The 26,937-nt window shown below is 42.7% G+C and overlaps 1 protein-coding gene across 3 annotated transcripts in view; it reads left to right on the top strand.

The window, feature by feature from the left end:
• LOC132344757 (ATP-binding cassette sub-family C member 4) overlaps nt 1–8,360 on the top strand; it is a 69,815-nt gene extending 61,455 nt beyond the window's left edge. For all 3 annotated transcript variants that reach the window (XM_059884445.1, XM_059884443.1, XM_059884444.1), the window contains one exon: nt 6,562–8,360. The gene's annotated coding sequence lies outside the window, so the exon portion shown is untranslated. The remainder of the gene's footprint in view (nt 1–6,561) is intronic.
• The last annotated feature ends 18,577 nt before the right edge of the window (nt 8,361–26,937 follow it).

Here is a 26,937-nt window from a genome sequence, read left to right as displayed (position 1 = left end):
AACCTCACTCAAGGATTTCAGTCCTGCCACTGGCTCAGGTCCCTCTACAGAAATAAACATAATTCTTAATTCTCATCCCATCTTGACATTACTTCTGCATACTCTGCATCCTCTTAGGAGGATAAACTGTCAGATTATCGGTTTTTTGAATGTGCAAGCATTAGATATCAGTGCATTGTTCAGAGCTATAACACGGGGAGCACTAGCCTAAGTCACAAGGTTCTCACTCTAATAGAACAGAATTCATTCATCTGAAAAGAAAACCCAATATCTGGGAGAAGGTGCTTCCACATCACATTTTCTTGAACTTGCAGCTCAGGTGAGCTGACACTGTCTGATTGACCCTTTTGGATGATCCTTGAAATAGTAGAGAAAGTCGCTTTTAGATACATAAAGCTAAAGGGGGCTGTAGTGTGCTAGGGCTGCCATACAAAGACCAAAGAGTAGGCGACTTAAAGAGCAGAAACTTATATCCTCACAGCCCTGGAGGTTGGAAGTCTGAGGTCAAGGTGTCAGCAGGGTTGTTTTCCTCTGAGGTCTCGCTCGTTGCCTTGTAGACACCATCTTCCCTCTGTGTCCTCACATGCTCTTCCTTTTGTTTGACCTTCATGGTCTCTTTATATGAGAACTCCAATCTGTTAGATTAGGACCCACCAGTATGATTTCATTTTAACTTTATTGCCTCTTTAAAGACACTGTCTCCAAATACAGTCACATTCTGTGGTACTAGAGGGTTTAGGACTTCAACATGTAAAATTGGAAGAAGGAAGGCCAGGGGTCTCCAAACGGAGGGAGTAGGCTGCAAGTGTCAGACATTTTTTTATCTCTCTCATAAGCTGCAGGAAGAATCAAACTACTAGTGTTATATGTTTTCCCCTTCTCTATACAATTTATATCTGCCAAAAAAGAAATACAAAAAGATAAAATGGTTGTCTGAGAAGGCCTTACAAATAGCTGAGAAAAGAAGAGAAGCTAAAGGCAAAGGAGAAAAGGAAAGGTATACCCATTTGAATGTAGAGTTCCAAAGAAGAGCAAGGAGAGATAAGAAAGCCTTCCTCAGTGATCAATGCAAAGAAATAGAGGAAAACAATAGAATGGGAAAGACTAGAGATCTCTTCGAGAAAATTAGAAATACCAAGGAAACATTTCATGCAAAGATGGATATAATAAAGGACAGAAATGGTATGGACCTAACAGAAGCAGAAGATATTAAGAAGAGGTGGCAAGAATACACAGAAGAACTATACAAAAAAGATATTTATGACCCAGACAATCACGATGGTGTGATCACTCACCTAGAGCCAGGTATCCTGGAATGCAAAGTCAAGTGGGGCTTAGGAAGCATCACTAAGAACTAAGCTAGTGGAGGTGATGAAATTCCAGTTGAGCTAGTTAAAATCCTGAAAGATGATGCTGTGAAAGTACTGCACTCAATATGCCAGCAAATTTGGAAAACTCAGCAGTGGCCACAGGACTGGAAAAGGTCAGATTTCATTCCAATCCCAAAGAAAGGCAATAGCAAAGAATGCTTGAACTACTGCACAATTGCACTCATCGCACATGCTAGCAAAGTAATGCTCAAAATTCTCCAAGCCAGGTTTCAACAGGATGTGAACCATAAATTCCCAGATGTTTAAGCAGCTGGATTTAGAAAAGGCAGAGGAACCTGAGATCAAATTGCCAATATCCGCTGAATCATCAAAAAGCAAGAGAGTTCCATGAAAACATCTACTTGTGTTGTATAGACTATGCCAAAGCCATAGATCCACTCTGTGGATCACAACAAACTGTGCAAAATCCTTCAAGTGATGGGAATACCAGACCACCTGATCAGCTCCCTGAGAAATCTACATGCAGGTCAGGAAGCAACAGTAAAAACTGGACATGGAACAACAGTCTGGTTCCAAATTGGGAAAGGAGTACATCAAGGCTGTATATTGTCACCCTGCTTATTTAACTTATATGCAGAGTACATCATGAGAAATGCTGGACTGGATGAAGTACAAGCTGAAATCAAGATTGTTGGGAGAAATATCAATAACTTCAGATATGCAGATGACACCACCCTTATGGCAGAAAGTGAAGAATTAAAGAGCCTCTTGATGAGGAGAGAGGAGAGCCAAAAAGTTGACTTAAAGCTCAACATTGAGAAAACTAAGATCATGGCATCTGGTCTCATCACTTCATGGCAAATAGATGGGGAAACAATGGAGCCAATGACAAGCTTTGATTTTTTTGGCTCCAAAATCACTGCAGATGCTGACTGCAGCCATGAAATTAAAAGACGCTTGCTCCTTGGAGCTTCCCTGGTGGCTCAGAGGTTAAAGCATCTGCCTGCAATGTGGGAGACCTGGGTTTGATCCCTGGGTTGGGAAGACCCCATGGAGAAGGAAATGGCAACCCAGTCCAGTATTCTTGCCATGAATGAAGGAGCCTGGTGGGCTAGAGTCAGACACGACTGAGTGACTTCACTTTTACTTTCTTTGCTCCTTGGAAGAAAAGCTTTGACCAACCTAGACAGCATATTAAAAAGCAGAGACATTGCTTTAACAACAAAGGTCCATCTAGTCAAAGCTATGGTTTTTCCAGTAGTCATGTATGGATGTGAGAGATGGACAATAAAGAAAGCTGAGCACAGAAGAATTGATGCTTTTGAACTGTGGTGTTGGAGAAGACTCTTGTGAGTCCCTTGGACTGCAAGGAGATCCAACCAGTCCATCCTAAAGGAAATCAGTCCTGAATATTCATTGGAAGGACTGATGCTGAAGGTGAAACTCCAATATTTTGGCCTCCTGATATGAAGAACTGACCCATTTGAAAAGGCCCTGATGCTGGGAATGATTGAAGGCTGGAGAAGGGGATGGCAGAGGATGAGATGGTTGGATAGCATCAGCAACTCAATGGGCATGAGTTTGAGTAAGCTCTAGGAGTTGGTGATGGACAGGGAAGCCTGGCATGCTGCAGTCCATGGGACACAAAGAGTAGGATAGGACTCAGCGACTGAACTGAAATGATACAAATTTAAAAAGGAGATTTCTTTTAAAATTCTGTGTTGCCATAGGATACCTGGTTCCACCTGAACTTTTCTCAAACCTTGAGCTAACCAATGCATTTTTCTTATGGAAATGTTTTTCTTAACCTATGTTAATGAACTATGTATTTATCCTAGATTCTGTCTTCAAGTCAGTTCCCCCTAAGACTCAGAATGGACTTGAGAAACCAGAAGGTTTACTCATTCAAATGTTCTCTTAAGCTATGTCAATGAGACTATATTTGCTTAGAAACGTGCCTTTCTTCAAGATTCATGTCAATCATTTTATGGCCAGGGACAACTCATCTTGTGCCAAGGTTGTCACAAAATGCAAGTTGTTTGTGAGGGGCCTGGTACCATTCTCTGAGTTTTAAGACATTTCCTTTCTCTAATTAGCAGACTGCTAGTAGCTATATTGATCTTCCCTGTAGCTCAGACGGTAAAGAATCTGCCTGCGGTGTAGGAGACATGGGTTAGATCCCTGGGTCAGAAAGATCCTCTGGAGAAGGATTGACCATCCACTCCAGTATTCTTGCCTGGAGAATCCCATGGACAGAGGAGCCTGGCGGGCCACAGTCCACGTGGTCACAAAGAGTCGGACACGACTGAGTGACTAACACTACTACTACTAGTAGCTGTATAACATCAGCCTAAAAAATAGCAGGGGACACTCTTTCTGCCCCCTTCTGATGTCTATGTCAGAAGCTTTCTCTGTCTCTTTTATACTTTAATAAAACTTTATTACACAAACGCTCTGAGTGATCAGGCTTCATCACTGGCCCCAAATTGAATTCTTCTCCTCTGGAGGCCAAGAATCATGGCATCTTTTGTGTTCAGCAACAGCCTTTCAGAGGGGACACAGTTCAGCTCCAAGAATAAATGCCTGCCATCCATTCTGTTCTGTGATGAAGCAGATCAGGTTGAGATTTTTTGAAGTTTCTTTGTTCTCAGTATGTAACAGAGGTGTCATTTTCCCTATTCATGAAATCTCCTAATACAGCCCAGCAGTTGTAAAAATCTCATATCCCAGCTCTAGGAGCCTGGTCCAGTTGGATAGATGGAGGAGGCACTTAGCATCCACGTGGTCTTGTGTCCCCCAGGTCTCTGAGCCTCAGGTCCTCACCTGTGTGTATAGCAGGATTACAGCCCTGCTGGCTTCTTCACACTTATCACAGGGATCAGATGAGAGAGCAGATGCTTAAGTGCTTTGAGGATATAGAGCATTTAACGGTATAAAAGTGGGATCATTTTATAAAAGGCTGTAGGTAGAAACCTTGCCTCCCAATAATAAAACAAATATACCCATAGTTCTTCTAGGTCACTTTAGAGACCCTAATCAGGTGTCTCCAATTGCTGAAGATCCTTTGCAGTATCCAGTTCAGGTATTTCAGACCATGAAGCAAAGTCCTTTTTAGTTAAATGTTGCTAGAAATAATATGGGAGAAGGCAATGGCACCCCACTCCAGTACTCTTGCCTGGAAAATCCCATGGACGGAGGAGCCTGGTGGGCTGCAGTCCATGGGGTCGCTAGGAGTTGGACACGACTGAGCGACTTCACTTTTGCTTTTCACTTTCATGCATTGGACACGGAAATGGCAACCCATTCCAGTGTTCTTGCCTGGAGAGTCCCAGGGATGGGAGAGCCTGTGGGCTGCCATTTATGGGGTTGCACAGAGTCGGACACGACTGACGTGACTTAGCAGCAGCAGAAATAATATTTTCTTTATAAAAATTGTATTGAGAAGGGTTATGGAGAAAGGAAGCAGATAATTTTGGAAAGAATATTAAGGAGTAGAAAATGAAAAAAAAGAAAATGAAATGAATTTTCTTTGGTTCCTTTAACTGTTTTTAGTTTCACCAAAATAGTACATAAGCATATAATCACCAACTATGTCTAGCTTAATAAAATGGAGGAGGGTGATGATATGCAATTAACCATCCCCCGACTCCCACCAAAGGCTTTATTTTTAAGTGCTTCCATTACAATGGAAATAGCCTCAGATTTCAGCCAGTGGGCCCAAGCATTCTTGGAGGGTTTATTTTTCTCCTTAGGTGACATTTAAATATATAGCATTTCATGTGCAGAGCAGGATACGTTAGCAACAAGAGAGTAAGAAAGTGCACTTACTATGAAGGTAGGTGTCCTAGTGCTTTTCTGTTTCGTGTGTGAAGTTCATTCTCTCTCATGATAACTCTGTTTACAGCACCCACCTGACCTGCAGTCAGGTTTTATAAGGGAGATCTGGGATCATGTGTCTAAGTAAACCAGTTTGTGACATGAGTCAGCCTCTGATAGATAATACATTTTCTGTTTTAAAGACTCAAATGAAACTTTTCACATTCTTCTTTGAGGATAAAGAGTTACACTTGAAATCCTTTTTTTGTCCAAACACATTCAGAGATAAGGCTTCACAAGCCCTGACATTATTTTATCTTGTTATGTCCATCTGTAAGGAACCAAGATACAACACAGCTACTAAAAACTGATGATTGTGGAACTTGACAGCACTTCCTTTCGTTTGTGTTCTGATTATACACTGAGAAAACCTTCATCTCTTCCAGTTCAGCTAGAATTTGGTAGAATTCAAGAGCTAAAGGTCTGGCAGAGATCTGTCCTATTATTGGGTATCATCTTACATTTTAGAGAAGTTTCTTGGTTGAGTCATTGTTAAAGCATTTGATTTTCTTTTCATTCTTGTGACCCACTATCCACAGGTCACATTTCTATAGGCCCTATAACTGCTTTGCCACACAAATTAAACACCAGGATATTTCATATGTATATGCCAGTCCAACGGAGGAGGCAATGGCACCCCACTCCAGCACTTTTTCCTGGAAAAGCCCATGGATGGAGGAGCCTGGTAGGCTGCAGTCCGTGGAGTCACGAAGAGTTAGACATGATTGAGCGACTTCCCTTTCACTTTTCACTTTCATGCATTGGAGAAGAAAATGGCAACCCACTCCAGTGTTCTTGCCTGGAGAATCCCAGGGACAGAGGAGCCTGGTGGGCTGGCATCTATGGGGTCGCACAGTCGGACAGGACTGAAGTGACTTAACAGCAGCAGCATTAACATCCAAATCTGTTGTGCTCCTTTTATGTGTGAAAGTGACAAACCCTGTTAAGATGCTAGTTTTCCTATCCTCTTTGTTACACTGTTTTAAATTTATTTCAGGGAATAAAATGATTTTGCTTATCAATTTACTGTAGTTATAAAGCATATATGTGATTCTGAATGACCAGAAATCTAGGAGATCTACAGGTTATTTAGCATTATATCCAACCCAACTGAGGGTTTTAATGGGGTTGCTTCCTCTGTAGAATAAATACAGCCCTGGTTTTTCAAAAACTGTGCCTCCAATAGTGATATGATTGCTTTACATGAAGAAGGAAACCTAGAAATGGTTGCATCAGCAGGAGGACTTAAAAACTTTTTTTTTTTTTTTTTAAAGTCTCTCACTGTTTCCATTGTTTCCCCATCTATTTGCCACAAAACTTTTAAACATGTTGTTTTTGTCTTTTTCTCCCTCAGGTATACTTCAAAAGGAGATAGCCAGATATTATTCACAGTGACCTTGTGGTTATGAATGTTTCCAGTGGACAAGCCTCAGCCTGAACAATTTTTGCGTCAACACTTTGATTCTACCATGAGTTCGTGTCTATTCCAAAGGCTTTTTTCCAATAGGTTTTGCACTGCATAAACTATATTCTACTTTTTTTATGCCAGCAACAAATATTTACACATTACAAGATGTTTGTTCTCCAACTTCACTCAGTGATTTCAAGCTGTTGAAAATGGATTTATTATGTTTATTTAAATGTTATATTACTCACTTTCTTATCCAAATCAGAGGTGCAGGCCACCAATAAAAGCTGTCTCCCAGGTTTTGTGTCTTGAGAGACTCCAGAGCTAAACTCATTTTCTAAGATTTGAGACAAAGTTGTCACAGATGTATTTTTACTGTTCCCGGAATTACATATTACTTTCCAATTATATCAGGGATTCTGTTTACTTGAAGACTGTGTGAAGTTGCTGTTTTGTGTCACCACTTCCTTTAACATGACTAGGATCCATTTTTCTATCAAAAGACCTCTGGTTAAAATGCTACAGAGAAAACTGATAGGAAAAACATAATAATATACTATAGTTTAAGTAACAACAACAAAAAATAGATATATGGTTAAATACCAAAGGACAATATTATATGTTCTAAAAGAGAAGGAAGAGAAAATATGCTGTCTCAAAATAGGAGCACTTGTAGGGGATTTGCTAATGAAGGACAGACGTGTGCTAGACTGTCTTCTAGATAGAGAATTTTATTTTTTTTAATATTACAAATTGTGGTAAAATATATATAACATAAAATTTACCATATAACCATTTTTAGTCACACAATCCAGTGGCATTAATCACATTCACAGTGTTGTGCAGCCACACTGTCTGGGTGACTTTTGTTAATTATGTTTTTCCTATTCAGTGTGTTATTTCTGCAGAGTCATTTTGATAAGTTTCATTTTTCTAGGCGGAATCTGTTTCCTGTGAGTTTTGAGCTTGGTTGACATAAAGTTATTCACAATATCTTGTATGTTTAATCTCTGCAGCATCTCTAACTCTGTTCTTTTAACTTTTTAATTTTCTTTTAGCCTTCTTTTTTGTGAATAATCTTGCATAACCTTTTCCTGTTTTCAAAGAATCAAATTTTTGCTTGACTGATGCTCTTTTTTCCCCTAGATCATCATATCATTCTTTCCTTTCTTCAACTGTTGCTTAATGTTGAGGTTTTTCCTCTAAATTCTTAAACTGAAAAGAGATTAGTAATGTCATCATTTTTCTAAAATAAGTATATAAAGCTGACTTTTCCCCTAAGGTCCATTTTAGCTGCAACCTGCAAATTTTGGTACTCACCACTGTCAATAGCCATAGTATTATGTATTTTCTAATTCCTAATTTAATTCATTAACTGTATCTTTTACCCATGGGTTATTCATAAGTATAATGCTCTCTAAATTTCAAATGCTTATGGATTTTTTCTTTTAGATTGAACCATACAGAACTGCTGACATTCAGTCTTTTTATAAGCTATAAAATGGCACTTTCATATGGTTCAACATATAGTTGTCTTTTGTTGTTAATATATAACTTAATTTCATTTGGTCAGACAACATTAGATTGTGAACTTTAAACCAAAGGTAATGACATTCACACTAAAGGTCCTTGTTTCTACCATTTTGTATTTTATTGGGAGTTTTTAAAATGTTAACATTTAATGTTAAAATGTTAACTGGTACATGTGTAATCAGTAATTTTCAATAAAAATCCTCCCCAAATACTGGAATGTTTTATGATACGTGTTGCAGGCTGGTTCTCTGGGATGCACACTCAGATGGAGTTTAGTTCTGGGATGTGTATCAGGGGTGCCCTTGGGGTCAACACTGTGGAATCAGGAGGGAATAAACAGGGTAAGGCAGAGGGAAGGATCAAGCTGGATCACTGGCCAGACGACCTGAGCTGACCACATGGGAGTCTGGAGTGATGATGGCCCCCCAGGGTTGTCCTGACACATCCAATGACCAGTCCTTTATACCTCCACCCAGATGGGTCATTGCATTCAGGCTGCCCCCAGAGGGGCTGGTGGTTTAAGGTTGCCCACTGGCAGCACTTTCAGCTGTTGGACAACGAGTCCCTGAAGGGAGGTCAGGACAGCACGTCTCAGTGTCCCCCCTTGGTTTGTATCAAAGCTCCAGAGGTAGGTGGTGAGGGTGCACTGTGGGGAAACCTCTTGATGACTGATGTTTAAGTGAAAATGATGACTCAGTGATTCTCCTGAATACCATCTGGTCTAAAAGATAGAGAAGGTCCATGTAGGGGAGATATCCTCTTTGTCCAGGGTCAGCCCAGTTGTTGCCTCTTCTAAGAAGTCACATTAACATCAGTCGCCATCCTAGGTAACTCGGATTTGTGTATTACCCTGAGCGCCTCTCGTGTTAAAGTGAACCATACTTGGTTAGTGTCCTGTGTCACCATCTTGAGAGACCTTATTTTTAAATAAGGGGCCTGTTCTTTCTGTTGTGCATGTAGCCTGCCCTGACTGTAAGTGTCCACATGTGGAATTTTTCTCACTTAGTTTAGAGCACTTGAAACTGTGCCCTGTTCACTTTTTAATTATGTCTTCCAGCAGAGTATCTGTACATAGAGGTTTCTCACTAAATGTTTGTGGAATGAACAAATGATGACTGAGAGCAAATCTTCCTTCTCAACTTTTTAACTTTGAGATATTAAGAGGTAGCCTGGGATAATAGAAAGCCCTGGTTTTGGAATCAGTCACACTGATCTGTCCTTTCTCTACTACTCACTAGCAGTGTGGGTGTGGGAAAGCAGTAACCAGCCAAGATGCCAGGACATTAGAATGGCACCATCCTTGACAAAATAGGCTCTGGACAGCCTACAGCCACGTAGTCTTAGTTACATGCTTGGGTAAGCATCTCAACCTCTGAATCTCAGCTTCTTTGTCTGGAAAATGAATACAGTTCCTGCTGTTGAACCATTGCTTTGGTTGGGATGATGACCTAAGAGCATCCAAAGACACAGGGGGGAATCACTGACCTTGGAGATTCTTATCACCAGGAGAGGAGAACAGGATGGGTGTGGATGAAGGAGGTTTGTGGAATGTAGAAGGTGTACTTGAGGAGGTCCTCATCTGATGGCCTAAACCAAACTGTTCTTCCTCCACATGTAGTTAAAATGGCACAAGCACACGGGGAGAAGCACAAGATCTGGAGTCAGGGGCAAATACTGGCTCCTCTGGGCACTGACTGGGCTTGGATTCAAGTTCTGCTTCCCGGTGAGTGTGGGATCTTAAGGTTGGGAAGCCCACTGTGCTTCAGGGTCTTTGAAAGGTCAGGTGGGGATAGCCTTCTTGATTCTCAGAAGGCTGTTGCAAAGATTGATTATGACAGTCAAACAGTGTGGTCTGTGTGCTAATGTCAGTCCCTGACCTGTTTGTAACCCGGTTAGAAATAAGTACAGGAAATTCAAGAAGTCTAGAAATTCAAAACCCTCTGTATTGCTGTGACATCCACCCTCAGGATGGGTGGGATCCTGAATTCCCCGGGGACCAGTGTGAGTGTTGCACTTGTGCGGTAGGGGAGGAGCCCGTGGCTGAGCTGCACACTAGCCGTGCACAATGGATCATTGATTAGGTTGCAATGGGTTGAAAATGTAACGTTAAGTAAAACTCATATTTAATCCAACAAAGGTGAGAAAGACTGCTTTTGAACAATGCTGGATATGTGATTATATGTCAACCAGTACTATCCCCTCCAGCCCTATCCTCTTTATTAATTGTTCCCATCATATTTATCTTAAAATTAGAGCACACAGGCTTTCAAAGGCCCTACTATACATTATCAATGCTTTTAATAGCATTAAAAAGTTAGAAATAATTAAATTCCTGTTCAAGTTTAAAAGTTTTTTTTTTTCAAATCTAAAAACAATACTGTGCATATATTTTACCAATTCTATTATTGAATCAGCAGCATGGTCCTAATGTTGAAGAAGGTCCCTGGAAGCACAACAGGCCACTTTAAAACCTTCAGAATTTTTTTAAACACAAGGTTTTAAGTGTAAGCTGTTAATTTTCCTTTAAAAACAAAAAGAATGTAGATTAACTGAGCTTTTGTTTTTTAAACCTAATGTTCTAAGAAAAGTGTTTCTTTTTTCCAAAAGCTAAAATAGCAATGTGTGTTGAAAACTGTGAGAAAGATATATTTATTTGAATTTAGATCTAAAAAATAACATTATTAGAAGGAATTTCATGCTCCAGCTGTGTGAGACCTCCATCTATACTCCAGGCCCATCTGACTTGCCTTAGGAGTCAAAATGGGATTGTGTGATTTTTTAATAAAAACCAAGGTTAAGACTTAGATACACTAGGAATGTTCTATAAGACATTTATATTGGACAGTCCTGACTAAAATTCACTCTTTCACTCAGCAAACATGCTCACAAGTATCCATCCTAATAGGTGGAAGCTTTGGGTATTCCAAACCAGTGTTTGATCCAAAAGCTTATCATATTTAATTCTAGAGGACATTACAGGAAAAGCAGTTTTAAAATTAAATTTTTCCGATTATCTAGACAAAAAATGAGTCTCTGAGATGGAGTTTTTATCACATTAGAAATGTCATAAGTAAATAACCATAAACAGAGGGCTGTGGGCTTTTAAAACCTACATTTTACAACACTAAAATTTTTTTTTTAATCCATGAGTTTATACTGATTCCTATAAGACATAAAATAGATAGTAAGAAGGGAAAGCCCTTTTTTTTTTTCAGTAGAAGGTCAACTCACAAATGTAGACGGATGGACAGAAAAGTACCATATAGCAGCCATCCTTGTCATAAATAATTCAGACAAAATTCATCATTGTCTGAATATACGGTGAGTGTTCATGGGTTGGGGGAGACACAGCACTTTCATGGACTCAAAGCATCTTCTCAGATTAATTCTTTAGGGAAGAATTGTATTTTCAAAGTGGAAAAATCTGGCAAACACCTGGCTAAGCAAATAACCAGAGTGAATATTATTAATAGTGAGCCTACTGACACCCTTGACTTTTTTTTCTTGTTTCTTTAAAAATTTATTTAAGTATTGTTGATTTACAATGTCTTAATTTCTTCTGTACAGCAGTGATTCAGTTATACGTATACATACATTCCTTTTCACATAGGTTAAATAAGCAAGGTGACAACATACATGTCATACTCCTTTCCCAATTTTGACCCAGGCAGATGTTCCATTTCTGGTTCTAACTGTTGCTTCTTGACCTGCATACAGGTTTCTCAGGAGACAGGTAAGGTGGTCTTTAAGTTTTCCAGTTTGTTGTGATCTACAGAGTCAAAGGCTTTAGTGTAGTCAATGAAGCAGAAGTAGATGTTTTCCTGAGCAGAAACCATAAGATCTACAAATTCTGGAAATGTACTTCCTGGTCCTTTACAGAAAAATTCTGCCCACCCTGTCTAGAGCTCTGCTGTCCTAAGTGTGGCCTGTGGACCAGCAGCATCGACTGTCCTAGGAGGCAGTTAGGACATGGAATCTATCCTAGACCTACTGACTCAGAATCTCTGGATCCCAGGTGAGTCCTGCTCACAGTACAGTTTGAGAAGCGCTAGTTTCGAGGCCCTGCTCGGTCATCCTGCGGATGCATCCTCCCCAGGTGCAGCCAGAGAGGACCAGGGGGTGTGGCCACCTGAAGCCTCGCCCCCTCCAGGCCGTGCTCTGAGCACCTGGACCCCAGAATCCCTGTTCCCATCCCCAGTGCCAGCCTCCCTCCTGGGGCCCATGTCCTAGCCTGACAGGTGGTCAAGATACTGCTATTCATGGGTGGGAAGAGTGTGGCCTGATTTTGAACTTGAAGGATAGGAGTGCTCTTGCTTGAGCAGCAGATTCCTCAGGGCCAAGGGAAGGTCAAAGCCAGAGGTGAGAAGAGCAGGGGAAGGGGGCTGGGGGCTGGGTCAGCCCCGCCCTCTGCTGTCCTGCCTTCTGGCTTGGAGCTCAGTGTCCAAAACCCCAGTCTGCCAGGTGTTAATAGTTAGGAAGGTGTACTTGACAGTTTTGTTTGATTGATTTATAACTTCTAAATATTTAAAAATACACTATGGCCTTCATTTGTACTCTTGACCGAGGGCCCACGGATGTGAGTGGCAGGTCTATTAAATGTTTCTCTGAGTGTTCACAGGATCCCCTGCATCCCAATCCCCCAATCCACTGGGATGCTTGATAAAAATTCAAATTCCCAGGCCCCACTGTGTGACCTCCTGGATCAGATCTTTGGGAATGGATCCTAGGACTCTGCATTCTGACTTCTCCCCTGGTGACTCTGATCCACAGCAGAGCTACAGGAGCACTTGTAATTGGGGGGCGGGGCGGGGGCGGGGGGGGGGCGCGGCCAGAGAGGAACGTAGAGGGAAGCTGCCATAAACGGCCGGAAGTGAGAGGTAGAGAGAGGGAGGTCCCAGGTCACAGGAAGACGCTGACCACAAGCTCACTCCCTCCTCCTTCTCTCATGATGCCCTCACAACCTGGGCTGACCCCATCCCCGGGAGTTGGCTGCAGGGAGAAGCGGCCAGAACGGGGCAAGTGTGTCCTCCTGCTGACTGTGGGGCTCTCAGGGCTGCCCTGCAGAAGGAAGGACCGGAGTCAGGGGAAATAGGTGCAAAGGGGCTGTGGGAACCTGGAGGGACCACTTGGACCCACCGGGAGAGTCAGGCTGAAGGGCTGGGCAGATCTTTGGACAGGAGAGAACTCCGGGTCCTGCCAGGACATGGGAGGAGCGGGGACAGACTGTGGGGTCCCACCTGCCTGGGCTCAGGCTGCATCTGTCAGTTAGGAGTCGGATGACCTTGAGCAATTTCCTTAACCTCTGTAGGCTTGTTTCCATGTCTCTGAGATGGGGATCCTAACACCCTCTAGGCTTGTGTCACAGGTAAACGTGGTAATTAAGTAAAAACATATCTTTGCTATACAGGAGGGCGGAATATATAGTAGGACTGTTGCTGTTTACTGTGAAGCTTGTCAAGTTACACCTCTGCAATTCCTGATGCTTGATTTCACAGGCACTTATCTCTGGCTGTTAAGACCAATTTCCTCAAACCCCAGGCACAGGAAGGCTCCAGTTGCAGGCATGTGCCAGACCCGTGCTTGACCAGTGACCTAGAGCTCCCTGAGCTTCCCTGTGCAGGAGCAACTCCTGAAGTCACTGCCAAGCTGCTCCTTGTGTATGGTTCCCAGGATTTCCCTCCTGGCAAACCACATCTATGGGATGTGAGGGAATCCTGCTCACAGATTTGTGATGAACTGAGGAGGGGCTTGTATGAAACCTCCAGGGACAACTGTTCCGTTCAGTTCAGTTGCTCAGTCGTGTCCGACTCTTTGCAACCCCATGAATCTCAGCACGCCAGGCCTTCCTGTCCATCATCAACTCCCGGAGTTCACTCAGACTCACGTCCATCAAGTCAGTGATGCCATCCAGCCATCTCACCCTCTGTTGTCCCCTTCTCCTCCTGCCCCCAATCCCTCCCAGCATCAGAGTCTTTTCCAATGAGTCAACTCTTCGCATGAGGTGGCCAAAGTACTGGAGTTTCAGCTTTAGCATCATTCCTTCCAAAAAAATCCCAGGGCTGATCTCCTTCAGAATGGACTAGTTGGATCTCCTTGCAGTCCAAGGGACTCTCAAGAGTCTTCTCCAACACCACAGTTCAAAACCATCAATTCTTCGGCACTCAGCCTTCTTCACAGTCCAACTCTCACATCCATACATGACCACTGGAAAAACCATAGCCTTGACTAGACAGACCTTTGTTGGCAAAGTAATGTCTCTGCTTTTGAATATGCTATCCAGGTTGGTCATAACTTTCCTTCCAAGGAGTAAGCGTCTTTTAATTTCATGGCTGCAGTCACCATCTGCAGTGATTTTGGAGTCCAAAAAGATAAAGTCTGACACTGTTTCCACTGTTTCCCCATCTATTTCCCATGAAGTGGTGGGACCAGATGCCATGATCTTCGTTTTCTGAATGTTGAGCTTTAAGCCAACTTTTTCACTCTCCACTTTCACTTTCATCAAGAGGCTAAAAACAACTCTACCATACTGCAAATCACCACCAGGGGGCAGCAAAATCCACGAGTCCAGGTGGAAAGTTCATGGAATGAGGGACCAGGAAGGCCTCACAGCAGGCAAGAGGGTTGGGGCCTCTAGCTTTGCCTCATCCTCATTCACCCCACCCTCCACACACAGAAATGCACACTCCTACTCCTGAAGAATCACATGATCCCTGTATATTCAGTTACCTTCTCCAAGTATAGTCCTTTATATCCTCAATATGACAAAGGCCAGTGTTTTGTAAACTTGGCTGCAAATTCAAATCACCAGAGGAGCTCTATAAAATCCCAGTGCTGAGTAGTCATCTCAGTTAAATCAGAGTCTCAGGGAGGGGAGGCAGGAGTCAACACTTTTTATTACTAAAACCCTACAGGTGATTCTACCCTGTTGCCAACTGAAAACCACTGTTGGAGGCAAAAGATCTTTCTTCCCAAATGGCAGCTGCTTTCATTCACATTTCTGACAAAACGTAGTCTACTGGAGAAGGGAATGGAAAACCACTTCAGTATTCTTGCATTGAGAACCCCATGAACAGTATGAAAGGCAGAAAGATATGACACTGAAAGACAAACTCCCAAGACTGGTAATTGCTCAATATGAAGAGTGGAGAAATAACTCCAGAAAGAATGAAGAGACAGAGCCAAAGAGAAAACAATGGCCCGTTGTGGATGTGACTGATAATGGAAGTAAAGTCTGATGCTGTAAAGAACAATATTACATAGGATCTTGGAATGTTAGGCCCATGAATCAAGGTAAATTGGAAGCGATCAAACAGGAGATGGCAAGAGTGAACATTGACGTTTTAGGACTCAGCTAAAATAGACAAGAATGACTGAATTTCATTCAGATGACCATTTCTTCTATTAATGTGGGCAAGAATCCCTTAGAGGAAATGGAATACCCCTCATAGTCAACAAAAGAGTCTGAAGTGCAGGACTTGGGTGCAATTTCAAAAACAACAGAATGGTCTCTGTTTCCAAGGCAAACCATTCAATATCACACTAATCCAAGTCTATGCCCCAACCACTAATGACAAAGAAGCTAAAGTTGAATGGTTCTATGAAAACCTACAAGACCTTCTAGGACTAATAGCAAAAGAAGATGTCCTTTTCATCATAGAGGAGTGGAATGCAGAAGTAGGAAGTCAAGAGATACCTGGAATAACAGGCAAATTTGGTCTTGTAGTACAAAACAAAGCATGGCAAAGACTAACACAGTTTTGCCAAGAGAACACACTGGTTATAGCAAACACCCAATTCCCAAAACAAAAGAGATGACTCTACACATGGACATCACCAGATGGTCAACACGAAAATCATGTTCTTTTCAGCCAAAGATAGAGAAGTCCATAGAGTCAGCAAAAACAAGACCAGGAGCTGACTGTGGTTCAGATCATGAACTCCTTATTGCCAAATTCAGACTTAAATGGAAGAAAGTAGGGAAAACCACTAGACCATTCAGATATGACCTAATCAAATCCCTTATGGTTATACAGTAGAAGTAACAAATAGATTCAAGGGATTAGATCCAATAAATAGAGTGTCTGAAGAACTATAGATGGAGGTTCATAACATCATACAGAAGGCTGTGATCAAAACCATCCCCAAGAAGAAGAAATGTAAAAAGACAAAATGGTTGTCTGAGGTGGCCTTACAATTAGCTGGAAAAGAAGAGAAGCTAAAGGCAAAGTAAAAAAGGAAGGATATACCCATATGAATGCAGAATTTCAAAGAACAGCAAGGAAAGATAAGAAAGCCTTCTTAACTGATCAATGAAAAAAAAAAATAAAGGAAAACAATAGAATGGGCAAGACTAGAGATCTCTTCAAGAAAATTAAAATACAAAGGGAACATTTCATGCAAAAATGGACACAATAAAGGACACAAACAGAATGTACTTAACAGAAGCAGAAGATATTAAGAAAAAGTGGCAAGAAAACACCAAACTATGCAAAGAAAATCTTAATGACCTGGATAACCATGATGGTGTGATCACTCACCTAGAGCAAGACATCCTGAAATGTGAAGTGAGATGCACCTTAGGAAGCATCACTATGAATAAAGCTAGTAGAGGTAATAGAATTCCAGTTGAACTGTTTCAAATCCTAAAAGATGATGCTGTAAAGTGCTATAGTCAGTATGCCAGCAAATTTGGAAAACTCAGCAGTGGCCACAGGAATGGAAACGGTGAATTTTCATTACAATCACAAAGATGGGCAATGCCAGAGAATGTTCAAACTACTGCTCAATTGCACTCATCTCAGTTCAGTTCAGTTCAGTTCAGTCACTCAGTCGTGTCCGACTCTTTGTGACCCCATGAATCACAGCATGCCAAGCCTCCCTGTCCATCACCAACTCCCAGAGTTCACTCAGACTCACGTCCATCGAGTCAGCGATGCCATCCAGACATCTCATCCTCTGTCGTCCCCTTCTCCTCCTGCCTCCAATCCCTCCCAGCATCAGAGTCTTTTCCAATGAGTCAACTTTTTGCATGAGGTGGCCAAAGTGCTGGAGTTTCAGCTTTAGCATCATTCCTTCCAAAGAAATCCCAGGGCTGATCTCCTTCAGAATGGACTGGTTGGATCTCCTTGCAGTCCAAGGGACTCTCAAGAGTCTTCTCCAACACCACATTTCAAAAGCATCAATTCTTTGGCACTCAGCCTTCTTCACCGTCCAACTCTCACATCCATACATGACCACAGGAAAAACCATAGCCTTAACTAGACAGACTTTTGTTGGCAAAGTAATGTCTCTGCTTTTGAATATGCTATCTAGGTTGGACATAACTTTCCTTCCAAGGAGTAAGCGTCTTTTAATTTCATGGCTGCAGTCACCATCTGCAGTGATTTTGGAGCCCCCCCAAAAAATAAATAAATAAAATCTGACACTATTTCCACTGTTTCCCCATCTATTTCCCATGAAGTGATGGGACTGGATCTCGATTCCAGCTTGTGCTTCTTTCCGCCCAGCAACTAAATGCTGGGTGGGAAGAAGCACAAGCTGGAATCAAGATTGCAGGGAGAAACATCAATATGCAGATGACACCACCCTTTTAGCAGAAAGTGAAGAGGAACTAAAAGACTCTTGAAAGTAAATGAGGAGATTGAAAAAACTGTCTTAAAACTCAACATTCAAAATACAAAGATCATGGCATCCAGTCCCATCACTTAATGGCAAGTAGATGGATAAACAATGGAAACAGTGAGATTCTTTATTTTGGGGGGGCTCCAAAGTCACTGCAGATGGTAACTGCGGCCATGAAATTAAAAGATACTTGCTCCTTGGAAGGAAAATTATGACCTACCTAGACAGCATATTATAAAACAGAGACAGTACTTTGCCAACAAAGGTCTGTCTAGTCAAAGCTATGTTTTTTCCAGTAGTCATGTATAGATGTGAGAGCTGGACCATAAATAAAGCTGAGCACCAAAGAATTGATGCTTTCGAACTGTAGTGTTGGAGAAGACTCTAGAGAGTCCCTTGGACTGCAAGGAGATCCAACCAGTCCACCCTAAAGGAAATCAGTCCTAAATATTCGTTGGATGCTGAAGCTCTAAACTTTGACCACCTGATGGGACGAACTGACTCATTGTAAAAGACCCTGATGCTGGGGAAGATTAAAGGTAGGAGCAGAAGGGGATGGCAGAGGATGAGATCATTGGATGGCATCACTCACTCTATGGGCATGAGTTTGAGTAAACTCCGGGAGTTGATGATGGACAGGGAAGCCTGGCATGTTGCAGTCCATGGGGTTGCAAACAGTCTGACACGACTGTGTGACTGAACTGAAAGGAGTTGATTATGTGGGGTTCTTAAGTATTTTTTAGTCATTAATTTTTTTCTCCTATGTCTCAGATAGACATTGTTTTTAATAGTTGGTGTTTCAAAAAGAACATAATTACATAGCCCCCTTATTAGGAGGACTGAGTGTTATCACTATTTTCCTCCAGATCTAGTTCCAGGCCTGCCATAGTAGGTGCTGAGGAAGGTTGGATTTTAATGACTCAGTGAAAAACCCTAATGGGGCATGTAAGAAATTGGGGAAGGACTCCTTTAGGACAGAAGACTGTGTCCACAGGAGGAAGTGGGATGACTCCTCCACCACCTGAGTCCTGCCTGCTCTCCTGCTTCATCTCCAGATTTTCTTTCACTCTAGCCTGAGCTCCAATGTGTCTTAACTGTTTTAGTTTCTCACACCCACTAACCTCTCCTTTGCTCTGGACATTTGGACCCATCTTTTTCTGCCAAGGAAACCTTCCCCCCACACACATATTTTATTGACAGACTTTTACTCTTCTCTCAGCTCACAAGTGAGACATGGCTCTACCCAGCAGGACTCCTTCTCCTTGAGATAAGGCCCCCTCCTTCCCTATCCCCCCCTCTCCTGATTCCCCTGTGTTGGCTCCTTTCTCCTCTCTTTCAGGCTGCAAGAGCAGCAGCTGTGTCTTCTCCAGGGACCCCAGAACCTGTCTGGGAGCCTGGGCACAGGTGGGCTCAGTATTTGGTGGCTGACTTTGAAAACACCCAGGTGGTAGGTGAACAATTTTCCAAGTCTCAAATATGTCCACTTGCTTTTCTTTTCCCCTTGGACTTAGGAATTAGTGGCTATAAAACTTCAAGGTGTTTGAGGGGAGGAGTAGGACACCTGCATGATTTAAATAGAAGACAGTTGGAGAGAGTATGGAGAAAAGAACTGGGAAGTTCAGGAAGAGTATGGCCGACAGCCAGTTGCTGTGATTTGCACAAAGCCTGTCCTGTGTGTGTGAAAGAGGCTCCCAGGATGAACGTGCCATGGAGATGTTCCCTGAGGGCTTCCTCTGGCTGGTTCTCTGATATGCTGAGTCTCTGAAAACTCAACTTGAGGGAAACATGTGTTGCGTCTCTTTGTATAAATGGTTGCTACTCTGCACCCCAAAACAAGCTGCTTAAATAGGGACGTCATACATTTTAAAGTGTCCAAATCTCTCATCCACTCCCAGGGAAGGAAGGACTGGTTGTCCCTGAGTCCTATCCTTCAACCTCTGAGAACTCTTCATTCACTTTCCCCAGAAGAGCAGGGCTGAGGGTAAGAGAAGGCTTGTCGTGTCTCCATCTCCAGCCCCCTGACTGTTGTGTGAGCCTGTGACTGAGAGGTGGGGAGGAGGTAAGATGAATGAGTGTCCTCTGGTCCCACAGCCAGTCCTCCCCCGCCCTGCCCCCAGCACCTCCACCCTTCCGTTCCCTCTGCCCTTGTACTTGCCCTTGGATTTCCTCTCATATTCATTCAAAGCTTCCCAGAGTTCTATCTCAGAGCTGAAATCTTTCTTAAGCCATCTTTTCCTTTGTTTAAAATCTTATCCCTTGATAGTTGAGTGAATTCACTCAGGAGGACAAGGGGAGAACCGGGAGTATGGAAAAGGCAGGAGGGTCTGACGTGTTGCTTAGTTTATTATCTCACTTTTAAACTAGAGTGTGAGGCACTTAACACACAGCAAAGGCAAACATCACAGCATTTCACCAGAAGCAGATCCCCTACACCTGTGACAGGGAGGAAAATTAGCTTTGTTGGCCCCTGACCTCCGTGTCCATGAACCATGAACTTCCAGATGTTCAAACTGGTTTTAGAAAACGCAGAGGAACCAGAGATCAAATTGCCAACATCTGCTGGATCACGGAAAAAGCAAGAGAGTTCCAGAAAAACATCTATTTCTGCTTTGTTGACTATGCCAAAGCCTTTGACTATGTGGATCACAATAAACTGTGGAAAATTCTGCAAGAGATGGGAATACCAGACCACCTGACCTGCCTCTTGAGAAACCTATATGCAGGTCAGGAAGCAACAGTTAGAACTGGACATGGAACAGCAGACTAGTTCCAAATAGGAAAAGGAGTACGTCAAGGCTGTATATTGTCACCCTGTTTATTTAACTTCTGTGCAGAGTACATCATGAGAAACGCTGGACTGGAAGAAGCACAAGCTGGAATCAAGATTGCCGGGAGAAATATCAATAACCTCAGATATGCAGATGACACCACCCTTATAGCAGAAAGTGAAGAGGAACTAAAATGCCTCTTGATGAAAGTGAAAGAAGAGAGTGAAAAGTTGGCTTAAAGCTCAACATTCAGAAAACGAAGATCATGGCATCCGGTCCCATCACTTCATGTGAAACAGATGGGGAAACAGTGGAAACAGTGTCAGATTTTGGGGGGCTCCAAAATCACTGCAGATGGTGATTGCAGTCATGAAATTAAAAGATGCTTACTCCTTGGAAGGAAAGTTATGATCAACCTAGATAACATATTGAAAAGCAGAGATATTACCTTGCCAACAAAGGTCCATCTAGTCAAGGCTATGGTTTTTCCAGTGGTCATGTATGGATGTGAGAGTTGGACGGTGAAGAAAGCTGAGTGTCGAAGAATTGATGCTTTTGAACTGTGGTGTTGGAGAAGACTCTTGAGAGTCCCTTGGACTGCAAGGAGGTCCAACCAGTTCATCCTAAAGGAAATCAGTCCTGGGTGTTCATTGGAAGGACTGATGTTGAAGCTGAAACTCCAATAGTTTAGCCACCTCATGCAAAAAGTTGACTCATTGGAAAACACCCTGATGCTGGGAGGGATTGGGGGCAGGAGGAGAAGGGGACGATTGCCAGGGTCCAGGCCCGGTTGGATCCAGGGATTCCCTCGGGAGGACTGCGTTGGTGATTAAAAGGATAGATAAAAGGAGAAAGATCAGAGGCTCAATATAACTGGTTTACGTGGAAAGCCAATAAAACCTGTGATACCAGGTTTGCACTGACCAGGGAGGCTGCAGGCACCCTCTCGAATAGCAGAAGGTGCCCCACCTTAGGCACCTTCTCGAGTGGGTCTTAGAAGCCCGGGCAAATAAGTGGTCTCAGAGGGCCCCCGCACTCAATTATTTGTCCTGAAGGCAGAACAGAGAAGAAAAGGAGAGAAAAGGAAACAAGAAAGAACGACATGGGGAGACCAAGCTTGATGAGCATGGCCCACACTTTATTTTACAAAGTCGTTTTTATACCTTAAGTTGTGCATAGAGGATAATGGGGGGCGGGGGGAAGGTAGAGTCATGCAAGGTCAACAGTCCTTGATCCTTATCAAAGCCAGGCTCTCTTTCTGAAAACTTATCATATGCCAAAGCTTTAGGTGATTTACATCATCTTGTGGCCAGGAGGCCTGTTAACATTTTATGACCCTTTCTTCAGAAAACTTATTTTGCTCTAAAGGTGATTATTCTAAAGTCAGGTGCCACCCTCCGAAAGCATTAAAGTTGCATTCCTATAGGGCAAAAGTGTGGTGGTCTATAACAAGAAACAATTAACTCAAGCATCCAAGGTTATAAACATTAAAGCTACTACTTACATTTCTATATACCAACTATATTAATCAATACACTCCCAGGGACACAGTAGGTGAGGGATATGGAAACTTGGCACCCAGCATTAGCTAAACAAAGAAATCCTCTACTAGTTCTATTCTAACAATTTTAACTCTCTGAGAAGCTCTGCATTGTTAGAATATCTTAAGCTTCCCATGCCTCTTGTGGTTGGGAGGCTGTGAACAATCACATGCGTAGCTGCAGGAGTCCGAACAAACCTGTAAGGCAAGCTAGAAAGTCATCAGAGGGGTTTGAATTGAAACACTCCTATTATGCCCAGGAAACTTATTAACTAGAGCTCTAAGTTGATTTTCTTCAGAGAAAGGTAGTCAGGGATAGCCCCCTGTTAATGTCAGAAGAGTTGGTGAAAGTCATGAAATAGTAAAACAGACAAATTTTGGTTTTGGGGTAGATGCTCGGGCAGGTCCAGGGGGCCTCTCCAGTTCTGATTCGCCTTTGCATGTCAGATCCTCTCCGCATGACCTTTGTCATGGGTGGGAACTCCCGTGCTGGCTCCCGCCAGATGGCAGAGGATGAGATGGCTGGATGGCATCACTGATTCAATGGACATTAGTTTGAGTGAACTCTGGGAGTTGGTGATGGACAGGGAGGCCTGGCGTGCTGCAACTCATGGGGTTGCAAAGAGTTGGACACGACTGAGCTACTGAACTGAGCTGACCTGACCTCCGTGTCACTGGCAGCTCCTCCCAAAACTCCAGGTCTTTGGTCTGTTCCTACCTCTCCTCAAAGTGAAAGTAAAAATATTAGTAGCTCAGGCATGTCCTACTCCTTGTGGGCCCATGGACTGTAGCCTTCCAGGCTTCTCTGTCAATGGATTCTCCAGGAAGAGTATGAGAGTGGGTAGTAATTCCCTTTTCCAAGGGATCTTTCCAATCCCAGGGATCAAACCCAGGTCTCCCACATTGCAGGCAGACTCCTTACCATCTCAGCCACCAGGGAAGCCCTCAAACTCATGTTTATTATCTGGCTCCAGTTGTTGGGCAGAGAAGGCAATGGCACCCCACTCCAGTACTCTTGCCTGAAAAATCCCATGGATGGAGGAGCCAGGTAGGCTGAAGTCCATGGGGTCGCTCAGAATCGGACAGGACTGAACGATTCACTTTCACTTTTCATCTTCATGCATTGGAGAAGGAAATGGCAACCCACTCCAGTATTCTTGCCTGGAGAATCCCAGGGACAGGGGAGCCTGGTGGGCTGCTGTCTATGGGGTCGCACAGAGTTGGACACGACTGAAGTGACTTAGCAGCAGCAGTTGTTGGGTGGAAAATTATCTCATTCGCTTATTGCATAATAATAACAAAAGAAAAGGAGTGGTATCAAGATAAGACTGAAGCTCATTATCCAATGTTTCAAAGGGAAGAAATAAATCATTCCAGAAACTGCCCTCATGTAAAATTCCAAATAAGTGTGAAAGAAAGTGAAAGTCACTCAGTAGTGTCAGCCTCTTTGCAACTCTATGGGCATAGTCCATGGAATTCTCTAGGCCAGAATACTGGAGTCGGTAGCCTTTTCCTTCTCCAGGGGATCTTCCCAAGCCAGGGATCTAGCCCAGGTCTCCTGAATTGCAGGTGGATGTTTTACCAACTAAGCCACCAAGGAAGCCCAAGTGCAGTATTAAACCAATGGCTTGTGATAATTTAGAATGACCCAGAGGGATAGGATGGGGAGGGAGGTGGGAGGGCATTCAGGATGGGGAACACATGTACACCCGTGGTGGATTCATGTCAATGTATGGCAAAACCAGTACAATATTGTACTTAGCATCCAATTAAAATAAATAAATTTAATTAAAAAAACAGAAAATGAAGCAGTGATCATTGGAACAATCTCTTGGTTCAATACATAAAGGATTGTAATGCCAAATTAAATGTATATGCTTATAAAGGCTGAAGGAAACTGTAGTGAATCCTAGCATTAAGATTTTAGCAGGCATCTGTCACTTTCTTAAGATGGTCTTGAGGTACTGTACTGAGTATGAGTATATATATCCATACACACACATATGTATATTCATATTAAGGTGATTAGTAAAGGGATGATGGTACTGTGTTTATCTCTCTCAAGTGTTTAGCTCTTAGAAATGTGTACCGGAGTATCAGTGGGTGAAATATGTATCTGGGAGTTGTGCTAAATACTGGTGGCACTACTGCAAAAGAGGACAGTTTAATGAAATGAGATGGACAACATGTGAGTAATTGTTGAAGCTTGTTTCCTGGAAGTTCATTGTGCTATTCTACTTTTGGATATGTTTGAAAATTTCTATAAAAAAAAAGTTTAAACACCTACTTGCTATGATAGGATATGAAAAAATAAGAACTAAAGACAGGGTCTTTGATCAGATGAATTCCCAGTGTTTTAGGGTTGGGAACTCACCATTCCTCATGATATTTCCTTAATAGGCAGGCACAGGAGAGAGAATTATTATTCATTATGTAAAAAGAAACTTGTATGTGAGTCAAGAAGCAACAGTTACAACCGGATGTGGAACAACTAATTGGTTCAAAATCGGGAAAGGAGTACATCAAGGCTGTATATTGTCACCCTGCTTATTTATCTTCTATGCAGAGTACATCATGCAAAATGTCTGGCTGGATGAATTACAAGTTGGAATCAAGATTTCCAGCAGAAGTATCAACAGCCTCAGATATGTGGATGATACCACTGCAATGGCAGAAAGTGAAGAGAAAATAAAGAACCTCTTGATGAAGGTGAAAGAGGAGAGTGAAAAATCTGGCTTGCAACTCAACATGAAAGAAAACTAAGATTATGGTATATGATTCCATCACTTCATGGCAAATAAAAAATGAAAAAGTGAAAGCAGTAACAGATTTTATTTTCTTGGGCTCCAAAATCAATGCAGATGGTGACTGCAGTTATGAAATTAAATGACACTTGCTCCTTGGTAGAAAAGGTGACACAAAGCTAGATAGTGTATTAAAAATCAGACATTACATTGCTGACAAAGGCCCATATAGTCAAAGCTCTGGTTTTTCCCATAGTCGTGTATCCATGTGAGTTGGAGCATGAAGAAGGCTGAGGGCCAAAGAACTGATGATTTTGAATTGTGGTCTGGAGAAGACTCTTGAGAGTCCCTTGAATAGCAAGGATATCAAACCAGTCAATCCTAAAGGAAATCAACCCTGAATATTCACTGGAAGGATTGTGCTGAAACTTCAATACTTTGGCCACCTAATGCAAAGAGCCATCTCATTGGAAAAGACCCTGATGCTGGGAAAGAATGAAGACAAACTTCAATACTTTGGCCACCTAATGCAAAGAGCCATCTCATTGGAAAAGACCCTGATGCTGGGAAAGAATGAAGACAAACTTCAATACTTTGGCCACCTAATGCAAAGAGCCATCTCATTGGAAAAGACCCTGATGCTGGGAAAGAATGAAGACAAAAGGAGAAGGGGGTGGTAGAGGACGAGATGGTTAAATAGCTTCACTGACTAAATGGACATGAATTTGAGCAAATTTCAGGAGACAGTGGAGGACAGAGGAGTCTGGTGTGCTCTAGTTCATAAGGTTGTCAAGACTTGGACATGACTAAGTGACTGAATAAGAAAATGAAAAACCAAGGGGATGAGGGCACAATTATATTTTAAAAGAACAGCATTGCCTCTGCAGACAGATGTTCTAAGCTTTGCTACCAGTGCCTCAGCAAGTTCATTCCAGAGTCCTCTCTCCATTGCCCTCACATCTCAGTTTGCTCTCCAGACCTCTAGACTTCCCTCATTCAAAAATGAGCCTGGGAGGAGTTCCCTGGTGGCACAGTGAATAAGAATCCACCTGCCAATGCAGGGGACACAGGTTCGATCCCTGGTCCAGGAAGATTCCACATGATGTGGAACATCCAAGCCTGTGTGCCACACTGCTGAGTGCCCATGCTGCAACTCCTGAAGTCCACATACCTAGAGCCTGTACTCTGCAACAAACGAAGTCATCTCAACGAGAAGCCCACACACCACAATGCAGAGCAGCCCCTACTCTCCTCAACTAGAGAAAGCCGCATGAAAGCAACAAAGACCGAAAGACCAGCACAGCTAAAAATAAAACAAGTAAACAAACAATGCTGGGACTAACCTGCCTTCTTTCCTTTTTTATTTTTTTAATGTCACACTCTGTGGCAGGAGGGTCTCCGTTCCCTGACCAGGGAAAATAAGATTAAACCTGTACCTCCTGCATCCGGAGTATATAGTCTTATTAACCACTGGACTGCCAGGGAAGTCCCTTTTGTTGTTGTTGTTTTTTAACTTCGGGGTTTTTTTTGACCTGCCTTGCTGATTTTCAATCAGTTCCTTGATCAAACTTTGACCCCACTTGAGAAATCAATTCCTTTATCAGACTTTGACACTATATGAGTGTTGCATCAACAAACTACAACAGGGTGAAAGAGAACTTTACATTCCACATACTATCCTTTTGCCACCCAACAAGGAGTATCCCCAACACAAGACCAGATTCCTTCTTCAGAGCGGGTGGAATGTTGAAGGAGAGAAGCAGAGAGAGGGTTGAGAACTGGATCATTGTGATGAGTCTGTCCACGCAAGTACTGCTGAGTTCATCTCCTGGTCTCTGCAGTCCCATCTGCTCATCTCAGCTCCACCTCCACCACTCAAGCCAGGTGAGGAGTATTTCTCTCCCGGAAGACAGAGGAAACCCTGCATTCACTCCAGCCCCGTGGTTCTCAACCAGGAACTGGTTTCCCCAAGGATACCTTACCAACAACGTCTGGACACATTTTTGGTTGTCACGACTGAGGGATAGGTGACAACTGCATCCAGTGGATAGAGGTCAGGGACTCTGCGACACACCATGCAATGTACAGGTCCTCTCACCAAGAAAGACTTGTCTAG

This window comes from Bos taurus, unplaced genomic scaffold, assembly GCF_002263795.3.
Source record: "Bos taurus isolate L1 Dominette 01449 registration number 42190680 breed Hereford unplaced genomic scaffold, ARS-UCD2.0 Leftover_ScbfJmS_1899, whole genome shotgun sequence".
NCBI classification, from domain to species: Eukaryota; Metazoa; Chordata; class Mammalia; order Artiodactyla; family Bovidae; genus Bos; species Bos taurus.
This window is presented reverse-complemented; position numbering and strand designations above follow the sequence as displayed.